At 42.5% G+C, this 16025-nt stretch overlaps 1 pseudogene; it reads right to left on the bottom strand.

The window, feature by feature from the left end:
• Positions 1–291: 291 nt before the first annotated feature.
• Positions 292–638, bottom strand: LOC127680280 (polyadenylate-binding protein-interacting protein 2B-like; annotated as a pseudogene).
• Positions 639–16025: the final 15387 nt, after the last annotated feature.

The raw sequence follows: 16025 nt of genomic DNA, 5'->3' as shown, positions 1-16025 counted from the left end.
AAACAAACAAACAAAAAACAACTGCAGTTCCTTAACTCCAAAGAGCTCATCGAAAATAAAAGAAACTGGAAACTGCTTTGAGCAAGTCAGCACAACAGAAGAACCATGTTCAGGCTTGGAGAGTAGACCTTGCATGTTAGTTACTCAGAGTCACAATATCCAGTTAAACTACCTTCTCAACCCAACCTGCCCTGGCTGCACAGCACACCCTTGCCACCCCTCCTTCAGCTCCACCTTTTTGTGGCCCTAGGTACAGGGACAAGAAAAGTCTTTCTGGACGCTTCTAAAAGCTCAGTACTTCACTCCTGGAATAAACTTCTTGGCATCTGGATTTGGGTTACTTTTCCTCAAATTATCTGCAGATTCATGACTGTCACCAACAGATAATCCATTTAACTGCGACTGTAAGTGTCCCACAGCCTGAGGCAGTGGATGAACCAGTCCTGGTCATCATCTCCTGGAAGCAGCAGTCCAAGAAGTCTTCCTCCTGTAGCTCTTGCTCCACCTGTGTGTTGAAATCCCCCTTCGTTTTCCATCCACATGTATTCTGCAAATGGGTTTTCCTTTTCCTCATGTCCACTTAGCCCTTTGCCTTTTTTGCATTTCACACCGGGTGATGTACTTGCCACTGCATGCATTCGTTATGGAGATTCGCACAGCAGCGTAAGAAAGAGCATCCTTTTGTGGAGGGTGTGAGGCTTGGGAGTGGGATTAAAAACTTTCAAACAGTATCTGGCTCTCTAATGCTTTTGCCTTATATCAATATTTAATCATAAGATTGCACTCAGCCTTCAAATACTCCCTAGTTGGAGGCAGTCAATCATCTTTCCAGGAAGACATCAAATAGGGGTCAGCAGAGGAACGATGCCTTCTGCTTAGCTTGCAGAACCTATGTTCAGCCTTGTCATCTGCCTCTCGCCTTCACCCTTCCAGGTGCCTAGCCACTTGGACAATGCTGCCCAGAGGTCCACACCACAGCACAATGACCACCTCCCTCTGAACATTTCTCTAGGTGCTTCTTAGCCATTTGAGATTCATCAGTTGAGAATTCTGTTTAGCTGTTCCCCATTTTTAATGGGATTATTTGGTTCTTTGGAGTCTAACTTCTTGAGTTCTTTGTATATATTGGATATTAGCCCTCTATCAGATGTGGAATTGGTAAAGATCATTGGTTGCCATTTTGTCCTAGTGACAGAGTTCTTTGCTCTACAGAAGCTTTTCAATTTTATGAAGTCTCATTTGTCAATTCCTGACCTTAGAGCATAAGCCATTAGTGTTCTGTTCAGGAACTTTTCCCCTGTGCCCGTGTGTTCCAGGCTCTTCCCCACTTTCTCTTCTATTAGTTTGTGTACCTGGTTTTATGTGACGGTCCTTGATCCACTTGGACTTGAGCTTTTTACACGAAGATGAGAAGGGATTTGCATTCTTCTGCATGCTGACCACCAGTTGAACCAGCACCATTTGTTGAAGATGCTGTCTCTTTTCCACTGGATGGTTTTAGCTCCTTTGTCAAAGATCAAGTGAACATAGGTGTGTGGGATCATTTTTGGGTCTTGAGTTCTATTCCATTTATCTACCTGCCTGTCTCTGTACCAATACCATGCAGTTTTTATCACTATTGCTCTGCAGTACAGCTTGAGGTCAGGAATGGCGATTCCCCCAGAAGTTCTTTTATTGTTAAGAATAGTTTTCGATATCCTAGGTTTTTTTGTCATTCCAAATGAATTTTTAAATTTCTCTTTCTAACTCTATGAAGAATTGAATTGGAATTTTGATGGGGATTGCATTGAGTCTGTAGATTGCTTTTAGCAAGATGCCCATAATTATTATATTAATCCTGCCAATCCATGAGCATGGAAGATCTTTCCATCTTCTGAGGTCTTCTTCAATTTCTTTCTTCAGAGACTTGAAGTTCTTGTCATACAGATCTTTCACTTGTTTTTTTTTGTTGTTGTTTGTTTGTTTATTCATCTGTGGAAGCCAGAAGACAACTTTTGGAGACTGATTCTCCCCATCTATCATATAAGAACCAAGGATTAAACTCCAGTTGACAGGCAAGTGCTTTTATCCATTGAGCCATTTCACTAACCCACATGGGTTTTTCATCTCTTCCTTCACACACACACACACACACACCATACACATACACAGTGGAATCATGGAACCATTATTATTATTATTATTATTATTATTATCATCATCATCAACAACTCTTTTCTTTCTTCTCTTACCCAGAAGCCTCCAGAAATTATACCATCTCAAGAAAGTCACTGTATCTTAACATAAGTTAACATTCAGTATAGGAATTTCTGAATATGATAGCATAATTATCTAATGGGCTCTGAGGAAATAGACATTGCTCCTGACTGCATGGGGATGAGAGTATGGAAGTATCATGTGGCTCTAATGAGTAAGCTTTCTCTGCAAAGTAGCAAAACCACTTCAATCATCCTTAGCACCTCCTGCCCTCCCCTGCCATGCTTTTGAGATGCCTGTAAACTCTAGGATTGGGAACCCACCCTCTATCTCCCAATGGCCTGCACTTTCCAGTTACTTCACAGAAGACCACAAATTCTAGTTATTGATTCACAGAATACCTTCACTATAGGTACTGGTCCAGCCTCAGCACTCTGCGTGTAATAATGATGGACAAGTAATTCACCTGATAAATTACCAGGGCTGGTTTAAGCAAAGTAATATTATCTGATCATTATCCCTGAACTTGAATCTACCATTCTTCATCTTTGGAGGAACAAGATTGATTGCTTGAGGCCTTTTTCAAATCATTGAATCAAGAACAGGAAGCTACCAGAATAAAATGAGCTACCACTAAAGACTCTTTCTTTCCTCCCCTCTTCCCCCCCCCTTTCCCTCTCAGCATTTCCAAAGAGTATTTACACAGAGTTTTATGAACGGTTGTAGACAATAACATTGAATGAGGCAGAGCCTTGCCTATGAGGACAGCCCTATATTAAGCCCAAGCATGAAAGATGGAATGACCCCATCAGTAACCCTTGTACTCTGCTACAAACAAATGGGATGGGGAATGTGGTTCGTGCATAGTTTGCTGGGAGACCCCTCCACCACCCATCTCGTCCTTCCCTGATTTGTGTGTGTTTTGTTAAAAAGTGTGCCTTGCTATGCTTTTCAGAAAGCTGACAAGAACCAAGCTGAAAATTAAAAATGGGTGCCAGGAGGTTTTACAGGAGTCTAAATAAACAGCCAGGCAGGAAAGATGTGTGGCAGACTAAGGTTTCAGGCTAGTGGTCAGAGCGAGTTAACAGACATCCGTGGAACAGAAGGTTGTGTTTGTTTTCCCTGTCCCTACGCTAGCAAATTTATTGGGTTATCTGTCTTATTTTGACACTTGGGTGTTTAAGGTTTCTGTTGAAGGTGTCTAAAGACATAAAAGAATTATTGTACAGTTTACATTTCTGGCAGAAGCTTTGACACGGGTTATCTAAAAAGTTTCTATCTGCCAGCAACTTTACAGCAAAGGCCTTGGAGAACTGTGTTTTCATAGAAGTTCCCAGAACCCTTTGTGAAAAGCAGCAAGAATCAAGGACTTCAGTTTTTAAAAATAAATTGTCCATATCTAGTGAGGTGCTACTTTATTCCATTGCTCTGTTTTCCTTTCTTATGTAGCAAAGAATGGATGTTACATGTGTCATGGAGTCTGCAGATGGTGTTTTCATTGGGAGAGCTCACTGCCAATGTAGCCTGACCAGATACACTTTGATTTTGTAGACAGGTCAGGAATGCACAGGTGCTGGATGAACACTAGATGCAATGATAACGCACGCATAGTCATATGTTAATCTATAGAGTTGAATGTAGAAATCCTGACATTTTGATGGACATGGCACTAACCCACTCAGGAGCCATGTTGATATATTTCTGCTTCTCAGAATACCGACTTTGAGATCATTTTGCTTTATTTAAACTCTACTTCTGTTCGTTAAAGGGAATAGTTACTGATGGAGGGATTTAAACCATTTCCTGTTCACTTACTAATTCACAAACTAATTCATTTGAATGGCATTCAGTAAATATTCATGTATGTAGCTGTTGATGTGTACATGGCAGAATAGTAAAATGCACAGTCCTTAGCTATAACAGATGCTTCTAGGTTATTCTTTCCCTAGCTCCTGTGGAAGACAAGCTAGTTGACATAGTTAACTCTCAAGATACTGGTGATCAATACCAGGTAAAGTAAAAGCAAAGCAAACAAAAATAAAAAGGAGCCTTATTTTCCACACTGGGGAAATGTTTTGTAGTGACTAGGCAATTTGAGCATATTAGTGATTCTTTCTTTGTTCAGCCTTTCTTCTCTTTGTCGTCTTTTTGTTCCCTGTGGCCTCAGGTTTGAGTACGGTGAGTAATAGTTACAGTCCATGTCATTCAGAATGAGTTTGACAAAGGGTTCACATCCAGGCCATTGGCTGGTTGTCTTTTCTTGGGTTCCTTCCTTCTTCATCACCCATATTGGCATGTCTCTTTTCATTTTTTGCACTGTTAATAAAAACTTGCCCTTTAGGTGTGTGTGACTAAAGCAAGCATTTTGGAAGCAGTAGACCTGAACTTGAAGTGGTTATGGAGCTGGCACATGAGCACATGCTTACATGTAAGCACACACTTGCATGGAGAATCATGACTTCTGGTTCAGACAGGTGATTCAGAAAAGACAGCTTTAATGGAGGCTGCAGACCCAGGGTGGAGACCAGATCTGAACCCAAGAGGTAGATTTTTATAGTGCTTGACTTGAGGAATGTGTACCTGAACTTCCAGAATTTATTGCTTAAAATATGTCTCATAACTGCTTACCAAAGGCCATGAGTTAAGAATCGAACAGTGGAGACCCATCCAGAGTAAGACAGCCTTGGAAGGTATTGGTGAACACAGCAAACTGGATGAATTCCAAATCTGCTTTCTTCAGTGAGTCCAGAAGAGGAAAGAGGTTCCACAGTCATGCTGCAGGAAGATCGTACTGCGGCTCTGTCCATCCCCAGGATTAGTGAGGTCCTAGAATCATTGGAGCTCCTGGATAGCCAGGAGCTGGGGGTGATCATTGGAGAGTTCATCCATTCTACAAATATCACTCCTTATATGGGTCAGATGAGAAATATTACAAATGCCTTCTCTTCCAATCTTGGTGTCTGGAAGTATTTCTCCACAGCACAATGAGGAACTCATGGTCACAATCATTTTTCAGTTCTGGAAATGGGACTGCCTCTGCCAGCTTTGTATGGGTGGTAGCCACCTCCTCTAAGGTCATTTAAACCAGATGCTCACATGCCTAAAGACCCTTGGTGTCCCTCTTAAGAACTCATCGCTAGCTCTCAGGATCAGAATTCACATCTTTGTCCCAGTGTTTGAGCATCTATCAACTTGAACCTGAGTGCTGTCACAGTGAACATTATATACCCTAGGCACCTCTGAGTTCTGCTAGAGAGAGTTGCTCTATACCTGTGACCATGGACTTGGAGGGGTGTTGCACTGGAAACTGTGATGGTTTGTATGTGCTCTGCCCAGGGAGAGGCACTACTAGACGCTATGACCCTGTTGGAGTAGGTGTGGCCTTCTTAGAGTAGGTGTGTCACTATGGGTGTGGGCTATAAGACCCCCATCCTAGCTGCCTGGAAGGTAGTATTCTGCTAGCAGCCTTCAGAGGAAGATATAGAACTCTCAGCTCCTCCTGCACCATGCCTGGCTAGATGTTGCGTATTCCTGCCTTGATGATAATGAACTGAACCTCTGAACCTGTAAGCCAGCCCCAATTAAATGCTGTCCTTCTAAGAGTTGCTTTGGTCTTGGTGTCTGTTCACAGCAGTAAAACCTTAACTAAGACAGATTCCCTGTTAATAGCTGTTCTGACTGCAATAAGTCACTGTTCTCAGCTCACCATACTCAGCCTCCATGGAACTACATTTCAATGTCCACTCCAAAGGACATATTCTGTCACATTGCTAGGTTGACACACCTAAGCCTGGAGGTGTATCCTGTCCCCTGGAGAGCTATACTTATGTGGGCACTGTTCTTATAGTGTGAGTTGCCTACCACTGTTCTGAGCTCATGGACACACACACAATCAGAAGGCAGCTTAAGATGACCTTATTCATTATTGACTGTGGCCTCTGATGTGGCAGCAGATATGTCTATAACATGAAATCCATTCTCTATGGCTATAGAGCTCATGGCTAGTTGGGTGAAATTGTCAAAAAATTTCTTTTGATCCATGGAGATAAACATCAAGGCTTAGGTGTCCAGTTGGTGTGGGGGCACTGGACATGATGTTTTAGGTGCTGCTTGGTGAAAGAGAAAAAACTTGGGTTACATGTGGAAAAGCTTCCCATTGGAAGATGGTGAGGATACTAGCTAGGTTATAGCAAGTTGAGGCTGAGATATAGAACAAGCTAAGATGATTATATCTCAAGAAGGTGTACTGAACATAGGAGAAACCAGAGCAGATGATAATCCAGGGGGGGATAATGAAGGAGGAGTATAAATGCTCCTCAAGAGAAGGAAGAAAATTATGGAGTCAAGTCTTTAGCAATGATATCAAAAAGAGAAGGCATAGGCAGAAGGTAGTCGGGGAAGGCACAGAGAAGACAGAGGATAGATGGGCATGGGACTCTGGCTTGATATCACTGCCTGCAGTGTATGCCAAGCCAGGCTGATCACATGCACACCCGTTTTCAATTCTAATAGCAGTGCTGTGCCATCGAAATGATGGCTTTTGATTTGTGGACGTGGTGACTTGTCCACGTTCACACAGCTACCATGTATCATGCTGGTGTTTGGCTTGCTCTGTTCTTGCTTCTAGACAGAAAGCCAGGAGGTAGACAGGGGAGTCAGGATGTGAACTGCCCTTAAGGGATTATGTGAAGGGTGGGAAAGGGAAGGCAACTTGAAGAAGCAGGTTAGGGTAGAGGGAAAGGTTGGGTATTTTCAATTTTAGAATGGCCAGGCCTGCTTGGGTAAGGTAATACTAAAGACATATTGCAGGGCAATGAGAAATAAGCAGAATAATAGATAATTATAGGACATTTTGAGAAAGTAACAATGAAGATGGGGTACCTGGATAACAGTTATAAACTCTAGGATAGCTCTTACCCTGTGTAACATCCCTCTAAACAACTTCATTATTATAATCTTGTGTATATACTTCTTGAACCTGGGCAATTTGGTAAATGGGAGAGGCTTTTGACAGGGGCTGGTGGTGGTCAGAGAGGTGCCATTGATTTTCCTGGGAACTAAAAATGAGGCCCCAAGCACCTTCCCCAAGCCTGCAGTGGGTCTTCTTTGTTTGTTCTTTCCATCTACATTGTCTTGTCATGTTCATGCTTCCTAGTTGGGATGAAAAAAAAATGGATCTTCTCCCTCTCCGACTGTTTGTACACTTTATGTGTCTGGGTATGACCGTATGTATTTGCCTACATATAAATATATAACAAACCATTTTTTTTTAAAATTTGTGGTTAAGTCGGTATATAGAAAAAGAACGTGTTTTCTATAATGAATAAAAGCCCCTCGCTGGTTTCCTTGTCCGCTGTGGCTATGGAGGGATGATGGGATGTGATGCTAACCACACTAAACTTTTTGAAGGACATCCTAGTCCCATCTCTGGATCTGAACACAGAGGCTTTTCTTTAGCTCGCTTTACCCTTTGCGCTGGGCTACATCTCTGACTCTGCTTAGCCACCTCTTGAAACATGTATACATGTCTACAAGACTGTATACATCCCCTCTACGGATCCACAGTAAACAAGGGACACTTGCTTGTCACTTCAGGCTCTTTCCTTCTGCCTGGGTCCACACGGTTAGCACTGCTACATGTGGGCTATGCCTTGGATTCATGTCATCTGATGAGAACTGGAGTTTCTGGTAGAGCCCTAGACACTCTCTTTTTCTCTTCTTTCAACCCACCTCTATTTCCTAGCTTGTTTTGACTTACCCCCCACACTTTATTGTATCCTGGAGGTGTGTGAATTCTCACATCTTTGATTTTCCTTCTCCAATCTCTTTGACCTCACCTCAACTTTGCTACTGGACTACAATTCCTTTTCTTGTTAGAGTATTCCTTGAGTTTATTCCTCTTCATCATCAATTTAAGCTGTGTAATTTAGCCATAATGTCAGGGAGCATTTTAGAATAACCTTTTATAAATATGATGTATACAATTATTGGTTTATACATTGCCTAATGAATAAAGGTTACAACTTAGCAGAATAACCAAGTGAAAATTTGATTGCTCAGTCCAAATCAAGTCAATAAAATCACATACAAGATGGCAAAAAAAAAAAAAAGCAATGGAGTTAGCTTGAGATCATCAGGATTATTGCTTTAAGAGAGTCATAATCTTTTTTTTTTTATTATTATTCGATATAATTTATTTACATTTCAAATGATTTCCCCTTTTCTAGCCCCCCCCCACTCCCCGAAAGTCCCGCAAGCCCCCTTCTCTTCCCCTGTCCTCCCACCCACCCCTTCCCACTTCCCCGTTCTGGTTTTGTTGAATACTGTTTCACTGAGTCTTTCCAGAACCAGGGGCCACTCCTCCTTTCTTCTTGTACCTCATTTGATGTGTGGATTATGTTTTGGGTATTCCAGTTTTCTAGGTTAATATCCACTTATTAGTGAGTGCATACCATGATTCACCTTTTGAGTCTGGGTTACCTCACTTAGTATGATATTCTCTAGCTCCATCCATTTGCCTAAGAATTTCATGAATTCATTGTTTCTAATGGCTGAATAGTACTCCATTGTGTAGATATACCACATTTTTTGCATCCACTCTTCTGTTGAGGGATACCTGGGTTCTTTCCAGCATCTGGCAATTACAAATAGGGCTGCTATGAACATAGTAGAACATGTATCCTTATTACATGGTTGGGAGTCTTCTGGGTATATGCCCAGGAGTGGTATAGCAGGATCTTCTGGAAGTAAGGTGCCCAGTTTTCGGAGGAACCGACAGACTGATTTCCAGAGTGGTTGTACCAATTTGCAACCCCACCAGCAGTGGAGGAGTGTTCCTCTTTCTCCACACCCTCTCCAACACCTGCTGTCTCCTGAATTTTTAATCTTAGCCATTCTGACTGGTGTAAGATGAAATCTTAGGGTTGTTTTGATTTGCATTTCCCTAATGACTAATGAAGTTGAGCATTTTTTAAGATGCTTCTCCGCCATCCGAAGTTCTTCAGGTGAGAATTCTTTGTTTAACTCTGTACCCCATTTTTTAATAGGGTTGTTTGGTTTTCTGGAGTCTAACTTCTTGAGTTCTTTATATATATTGGATATTAGCCCTCTATCTGATGTAGGATTGGTGAAGATCTTTTCCCAATTTGTTGGTTGCCGATTTGTCCTCTTGATGGTGTCCTTTGCCTTACAGAAACTTTGTAATTTTATGAGGTCCCATTTGTCAATTCTTGCTCTTAGAGCATACGCTATTGGTGTTCTGTTCAGAAACTTTCTCCCTGTACCGATGTCCTCAATGGTCTTCCCCAGTTTTTTTTCTATTAGCTTCAGAGTGTCTGGCTTTATGTGGAGGTCCTTGATCCATTTGGATTTGAGCTTAGTACAAGGAGACAAGGATGGATCAATTCGCATTCTTCTGCATGCTGACCTCCAGTTGAACCAGCACCATTTGTTGAAAAGGCTATCTTTTTTCCATTGGATGTTTTCAGCCTCTTTGTCGAGGATCAAGTGGCCATAGGTGTGTGGGTTCATTTCTGGATCTTCAATCCTGTTCCATTGATCCTCCTGCCTGTCACTGTACCAATACCATGCAGTTTTTAACACTATTGCTCTGTAGTATTGCTTGAGGTCAGGGATACTGATTCCCCCAGATTTCCTTTTGTTGCTGAGAATAGTTTTAGCTATCCTGGGTTTTTTGTTGTTCCAGATGAATTTGATAATTGCTCTTTCTAACTCTGTGAAGAATTGAGTTGGGATTTTGATGGGTATTGCATTGAATCTGTATAGTGCTTTAGGCAAAATGGCCATTTTAACTATATTGATTCTGCCGATCCATGAGCATGGGAGGTTTTCCCATTTTTTGAGGTCTTCTTCCATTTCCTTCTTCAGAGTCTTGAAGTTCTTGTCATACAGATCTTTCACATGTTTGGTAAGAGTCACCCCAAGATACTTTATACTGTTTGTGGCTATTGTGAAGGGGGTCATTTCCCTAATTTCTTTCTCAGCCTGCTTATCCTTTGAGTATAGGAAGGCCACTGATTTGCTTGAGTTGACTTTATAACCTGCCACTTTGCTGAAGTTGTTTATCAGCTGTAGGAGCTCTCTAGTGGAGTTCTTTGGGTCACTTAGGTAGACGATCATGTCATCTGCAAATAATGATAGTTTGACTTCTTCCTTTCCAATTTGTATCCCTTTGACCTCCTTATGTTGTCGAATTGCCCGAGCTAGTACCTCAAGTACAATATTGAAAAGATAAGGAGAAAGGGGGCAGCCTTGTCTGGTCCCTGATTTCAGTGGGATTGCTTCAAGTTTCTCTCCATTTAGTTTGATGCTGGCTACCGGTTTGCTGTATATTGCTTTTACTATGTTTAGGTATGGGCCTTGAATTCCTGTTCTCTCCAAGACTTTAAGCATGAAGGGATGCTGAATTTTGTCAAATGCTTTTTCAGCATCCAATGAAATGACCATGTGGTTTTGTTCTTTGAGTTTGTTTATGTAGTGGATTGTATTGATGGATTTCCGTATATTGAACCAACCCTGCATTCCCGGGATAAAGCCTACTTGATCATGGTGGATGATCGTTTTGATGTGTTCTTGGATTCGGTTGGCAAGAATTTTATTGAGTATTTTTGCATCGATGTTCATAAGGGAAATTGGTCTGAAGTTCTCTTTCTTTGTTGGATCTTTGTGTGGCTTTGGTATCAGCGTAATTGTGGCTTCGTAGAAGGAATTGGGTAGTGTTCCTTCTGTTTCTATTTTGTGGAATAGTTTGAAGAGTATTGGTGTTAACTCTTCTTTGAAGGTCTGGTAGAATTCTGCACTGAAGCCATCTGGTCCTGTGCTTTTTTTGGTTGGAAGACTTTCTATGACTCCTTCTATTTCTTTAGGCATTATGGGACTGTTTAGATGGTCTAGTTGGTCCTGATTTAATTTTGGTATTTGGTATCTGTCAAGGAAATTGTCCATTTCCTCCAGATTCTCCAGTTGTGTTGAGTACAGGCTCTTGTAGTAGGATCTGATGATTTTTTGGATTTCCTCAGTTTCCGTTGTTATATCTCCCTTTTCATTTCTAAGTTTGTTAATTTGGATACTTTCTCTGTGCCCTTTGGTCATTCTGGCTAAGGGTTTATCTATCTTGTTGATTTTCTCAAAGAACCAGCTCCTCGTATTGTTGATTTTTTGTATGGTTCTCTTTGTTTCTACTTGATTGATTTCGGCCTTGAGTTTGATGATTTCCTGCCTTCTACTCCTCCTGGGCGAAATAGCTTCTTTTTGTTCCAGGGCTTTCAGGTGTGTCATTAAGCTGGTAATGTATGCTCTCTCCATTTTCTTTTTGGAGGCACTCAGGGCTATGAGTTTTCCTCTTAGCACTGCTTTCATTGTGTCCCATAGATTTGGGTATGTTGTGTTTTCATTTTCATTGTGTTCTAAAAAGTCTTTAATTTCTTTCTTTATTTCTTCCTTGACCAAGGTATCATTGAGTAGAGTATTGTTCAGTTTCCACGTGTATGTGGGCTTTCTGTTGTTTCTGTTGCTATTGAAGACCACTTTTACTCCATAGTGATCAGATAGGAGGCATGGGATTAGTTCGATCTTCTTATATTTGTTGAGGTCTGTCTTGTGACCAATTATATGGTCGATTTTGGAGAAGGTACCATGAGGTGCTGAGAAAAAGGTATATTCTTTTGTTTTAGGATAGAATGTTCTATATATATCTGTTAAATCTAATTGGTCCAAAGCTTCAATTAGTTTCATTGTGTCCCTGTTTAGTTTCTGTTTTCCTGATCAGTCCATTGAGGAAAGTGCAGTGTTGAAGTCACCCACAATTATTGTGTTAGGTGCAATGTGTGCTTTTAATTTTAATAAAGTTTCTTTTACAAAAGAGGGTGCCCTTGCATTTGGGGCATAGATGTTCAGGATTGACAGTTCTTCTTTTTGTATTTTTCCTTTGACCAGCAAGAAGTGTCCCTCAGGGTCTCTTTTGATGACTTTGGGTTGAAAGTCAATTTTATCTGATATTAAAATGGCTACTCCAGCTTGTTTCCTGAGACCATTTGCTTGTAAAATTGTCTTCCAGCCTTTTACTCTAAGGTAGTGTTTGTCTTTGACCCTGAGGTGTGTTTCCTGTAAGCAGCAAAATGTAGGGTCCTGTTTACGTATCCATTCAGTTAGTCTGTGTCTTTTTATTGGGGCATTAAGTCCATTGATGTTAAGAGATATTAAGGAATAGTGATTGTTACTTCCTATCATTTTTGACGTTATTTTTTAAATTTGAATGCTTAACTTCTTTTGGGTTTGATGAAAGGTTACTATCTTGCTTTTTCCAGGGTGAAGTTTCCCTCCTTGTATTGGTGTTGTCCTCCTATTATCCTTTTTAGGGCTGGGTTTGTGGATAGATATTGGGTAAACTTGGTTTTGTCATGAAATATCTTAGTTTCTCCATCTATGGTGATTGAGAGTTTTGCTGGATATAGTAGTTTTGGTTGGCATTTGTGTTCTCTTAGAGTCTGCATGAGATCTGCCCAGGACCTTCTAGCCTTCATAGTCTCAGGTGAAAAGTCTGCTGTGATTCTGATAGGTCTTCCTTTATATGTTACTTGGCCTTTTTCTCTTACTGCCTTTAGTATTCTTTCTTTGTTTAGAACATTTGGTGTTTTGATTATTATGTGACGGGAAGTATTTCTGTTCTGGTCCAGTCTGTTTGGAGTTCTGTAGGCTTCTTGTATATTCATGGGCATCTCTCTCTTTAGGTTAGGGAAGTTTTCTTCCATAATTTTATTGAAGATATTTGCTGGCCCTTTAAGTTGTAAATCTTCACTCTCCTCTATGCCTATAATCCTTAGGTTTGGTCTTCTCATTGTGTCCTGGATTTCCTGGATATTTTGGGTTACAAGCTTTTTGCATTTTGCATTTTCTTTAACTGTTGAGTCCATGGTTTCTATGGCATCTTCAGCATCTGAGATTCTTTCTTCTATCTCTTGTATTCTGTTGTTGATATTTGTATCTCTGTCCCCTGATTTCTTCCCAAGGCTTTCTATCTCCAAAGTTGTCTCCCTTTGAGTTTTCTTAGTTGTTTCTACTTCTGATTTTAGATCCTGGATGGTTTTGCTTAGCTCCTTCACTTGCATGTTTGTGTTTTCCTGTAATTCTTTAAGAGATTTTTGTGTTTTCTCTTTCATGAGCTCAGCCTGTTGACCAAAGTTCTCCTGTATTTCTTTAAGAGATTTTTGTGTTTCGTCTTTCATGACCTCAGCCTGTTGAGCAAAGTTCTCCTGTATTTCTTTAAGTGTTTTTTGCATTTCCTCCTTGTTGGCTTTTGTATTCTCCTGGATTTCTTTCAATGATTTTTGTGTTTCCCTTGCAAGGGCTTCTAACTTTTGATCCATTGTCTCCTGAATTTCTTTATGTATGACCTTCATGTGTTCCTGTACCAGCATCATGACCAGTGATTTTAAATCCAAATCTTGTTTTACTGGTGTGATGGGGTATCCAGGACATGTTGGTAGAGGAGAATTGGGTTCAGATGTTGCCATATTGCCTTGATTTCTGTTAGTGACGTTCCTGCGTTTGCCTTTTGCCATCTAGATCTCACTGGTGTTAGTTTATCTTGTCAGTGCTGGACTCACCAGTGCAAGCTGCCCCTTCCCAGTTGGCCTCTGGTGCACAGCTTACCTCCTGCACTGCTTGTAGACAGTGTGCTGCTGCCCAGGCTGTTCAGATCCCAAAGCAGGCACCCGAAGGCTCCCTCTGGGGCCCGCTGGATTCACTGGAGCACACTGACTTCTCCCAGCTGGCCGCCCGGAAGCCCAGCTAGCCACTTGCAGGACTTGGAGATGTAATGCTGTCGCCCAGACTGATCTGGATCCGGAAGCGGAGAGAGTAGAGCTAAGGGCTTCTGCCTGAGGCCTTGCCCCAGATTGTGTCTGTGGAGCAGATGGAGCCCGTGTGCACTCCCAGGGAGTGCCGACGGTGTATGCTACTGTGACCTCCCCTGTGTTCCGCTCACTCCGCTGGGCAGCCGATCTGCCAACCGGGCTGTCGCACACAAGGTTAGCCTGGCCGCCCAGTCCCTGAGTCCAGGCAAAAGCCTGGGAGGCCAAGGTCTGAGCAAAGTTCTCCTACGGCTTTGACTGTTAATTGGGTTTGCCAGGTGACTAGGATGGCGGGCGTGCGCGCCCGTGCTCCCTGAAAGTGCCGGGAGAGTCTGCTTTGCTAACAATCACCTGGGCGGGTTGACTCACAGATGGCCCACCAAGCCGCCCAGTTCTTGGGGTCAGTCCTGTGCCTTTTGGGGCCTGGACCCCCGCTTTGTTAGCCTTAGGCTATGCCTGTTACAGGTCTGCCCGCCTGAGCTCTCTGTCGCCCTGCAGGCAAAATGGCGGCGGCGCGCTCGCAGGCCTGGGCAAAAAACCTCCTGGTTGGGTTGGCATCCCGATGGCCCCCCGACCCGCCCAGGGCCTGGGTGCAGGCCAACGCCCGTTGGGCTCAGACCACCGCGGTGTTGGCCTCGGATTATGTTTGTGTACCTCAGTCTGTCCGATTCCTGGAGTACGGAACCAAGATGGATCCTCCTCTCCTGAGTGGTGGGAGGCCGAGTTCTGAAGTGGCCTCCGTGCAGGAAAGGCGCCGCACAACTGCAGCTGCTTGCTGTCCGGCTGGTCAGCGAAGGTCAGTGGTCGTGGGCGCAGGGCCTAACTGGTCCCTGTGACGCCTTGGTTCCACTGCTGATGGCCCTTCAGCTGGAGCAGCCACTGCTGCCGCTGGAGAGAGTCATAATCTTGCAGATAAATAATACTATTTTGTCCATGAAAAAGAGGCTATATATATATATATATACACACACACACATATATAATATATACACACATATATAATATATATACACATGTGTATATGTGCGTGTGTGTGTGTGTGTGTGTGTGTGTGTGTGTGAAATAAGTCATATCAGACTGAGATAACCAGAAACAGCATTAAGAACAAGGCCTTGGAGAAGAGCCTAGTAATAGCTAAATAGGTATGCTTAATAATTGGTGATATTTACGTCAAGGCTTTTCTTCAAGCCTTGAAGAACAGATTCAGATGTTAGGAGTTTCGTTTGTTTGAAGTGGTGGGGAGGAGCCCAGCCCCTTGCACATACAACTGTTCCATCCCTGAGCTTCCCAATCCCCAGCCTGTCTCAGAAATGATCTTGGAAATGGAATGAATGAGCACAGACAGTTAATGAAGCTGCTGACCTTGGAGCTCAAGCTGGGTCAGGTTGGGTCAGGGGCCAAGAAGCAAACCAAAGTTTGCCTTGGGCTGTGGAGGCAGAGGGTGAAGAAACTAGGCAAGGATGATCTCTGAGGAAACTGGGAAATGCTTAGGGCAAGGCTGCGGGTAGAGAGGTGGGACATCTCAGGCCGATCCTGGCAAGAGAATAGTTAACCCGAAAGGAGGTGTGGGCAGGGCAGCAGGGCTAGACATTCTGAAAGCAGAGTTTCCTGTGGCTGATAAATTGATAGATTCACTATGGTTGTTGTTGTTGTTGTTGTTGTTGCTATATGCCCATTGGAAGGAATTACACTTGATAACTGTTAACACTCCGTGTGCCTTGGTATTTTGTAAGTGAATAGAAAGGTCACCAGTAGAAGTTAAATCTAACCCTCACCCAGCTATGTCCAGCTGTGGCTTTGTCAATTACAGCTGGCACCACCCTCTACCACATTACTGGGTCAGCACATCCAATTCTTTGTTTGAATGCCTTCATTGCAAGAAGCAGGAGTTGACTGAAAAGCATTCACTCTCTTTGCCTATAATTCTGGGGGGGCGGGGAGGGGGAAGGATGAAAGTGT

The sequence above is a fragment of the Apodemus sylvaticus genome, chromosome 3 (assembly GCF_947179515.1).
Source record: "Apodemus sylvaticus chromosome 3, mApoSyl1.1, whole genome shotgun sequence".
NCBI lineage: Eukaryota > Metazoa > Chordata > Mammalia > Rodentia > Muridae > Apodemus > Apodemus sylvaticus.
This window is presented reverse-complemented; position numbering and strand designations above follow the sequence as displayed.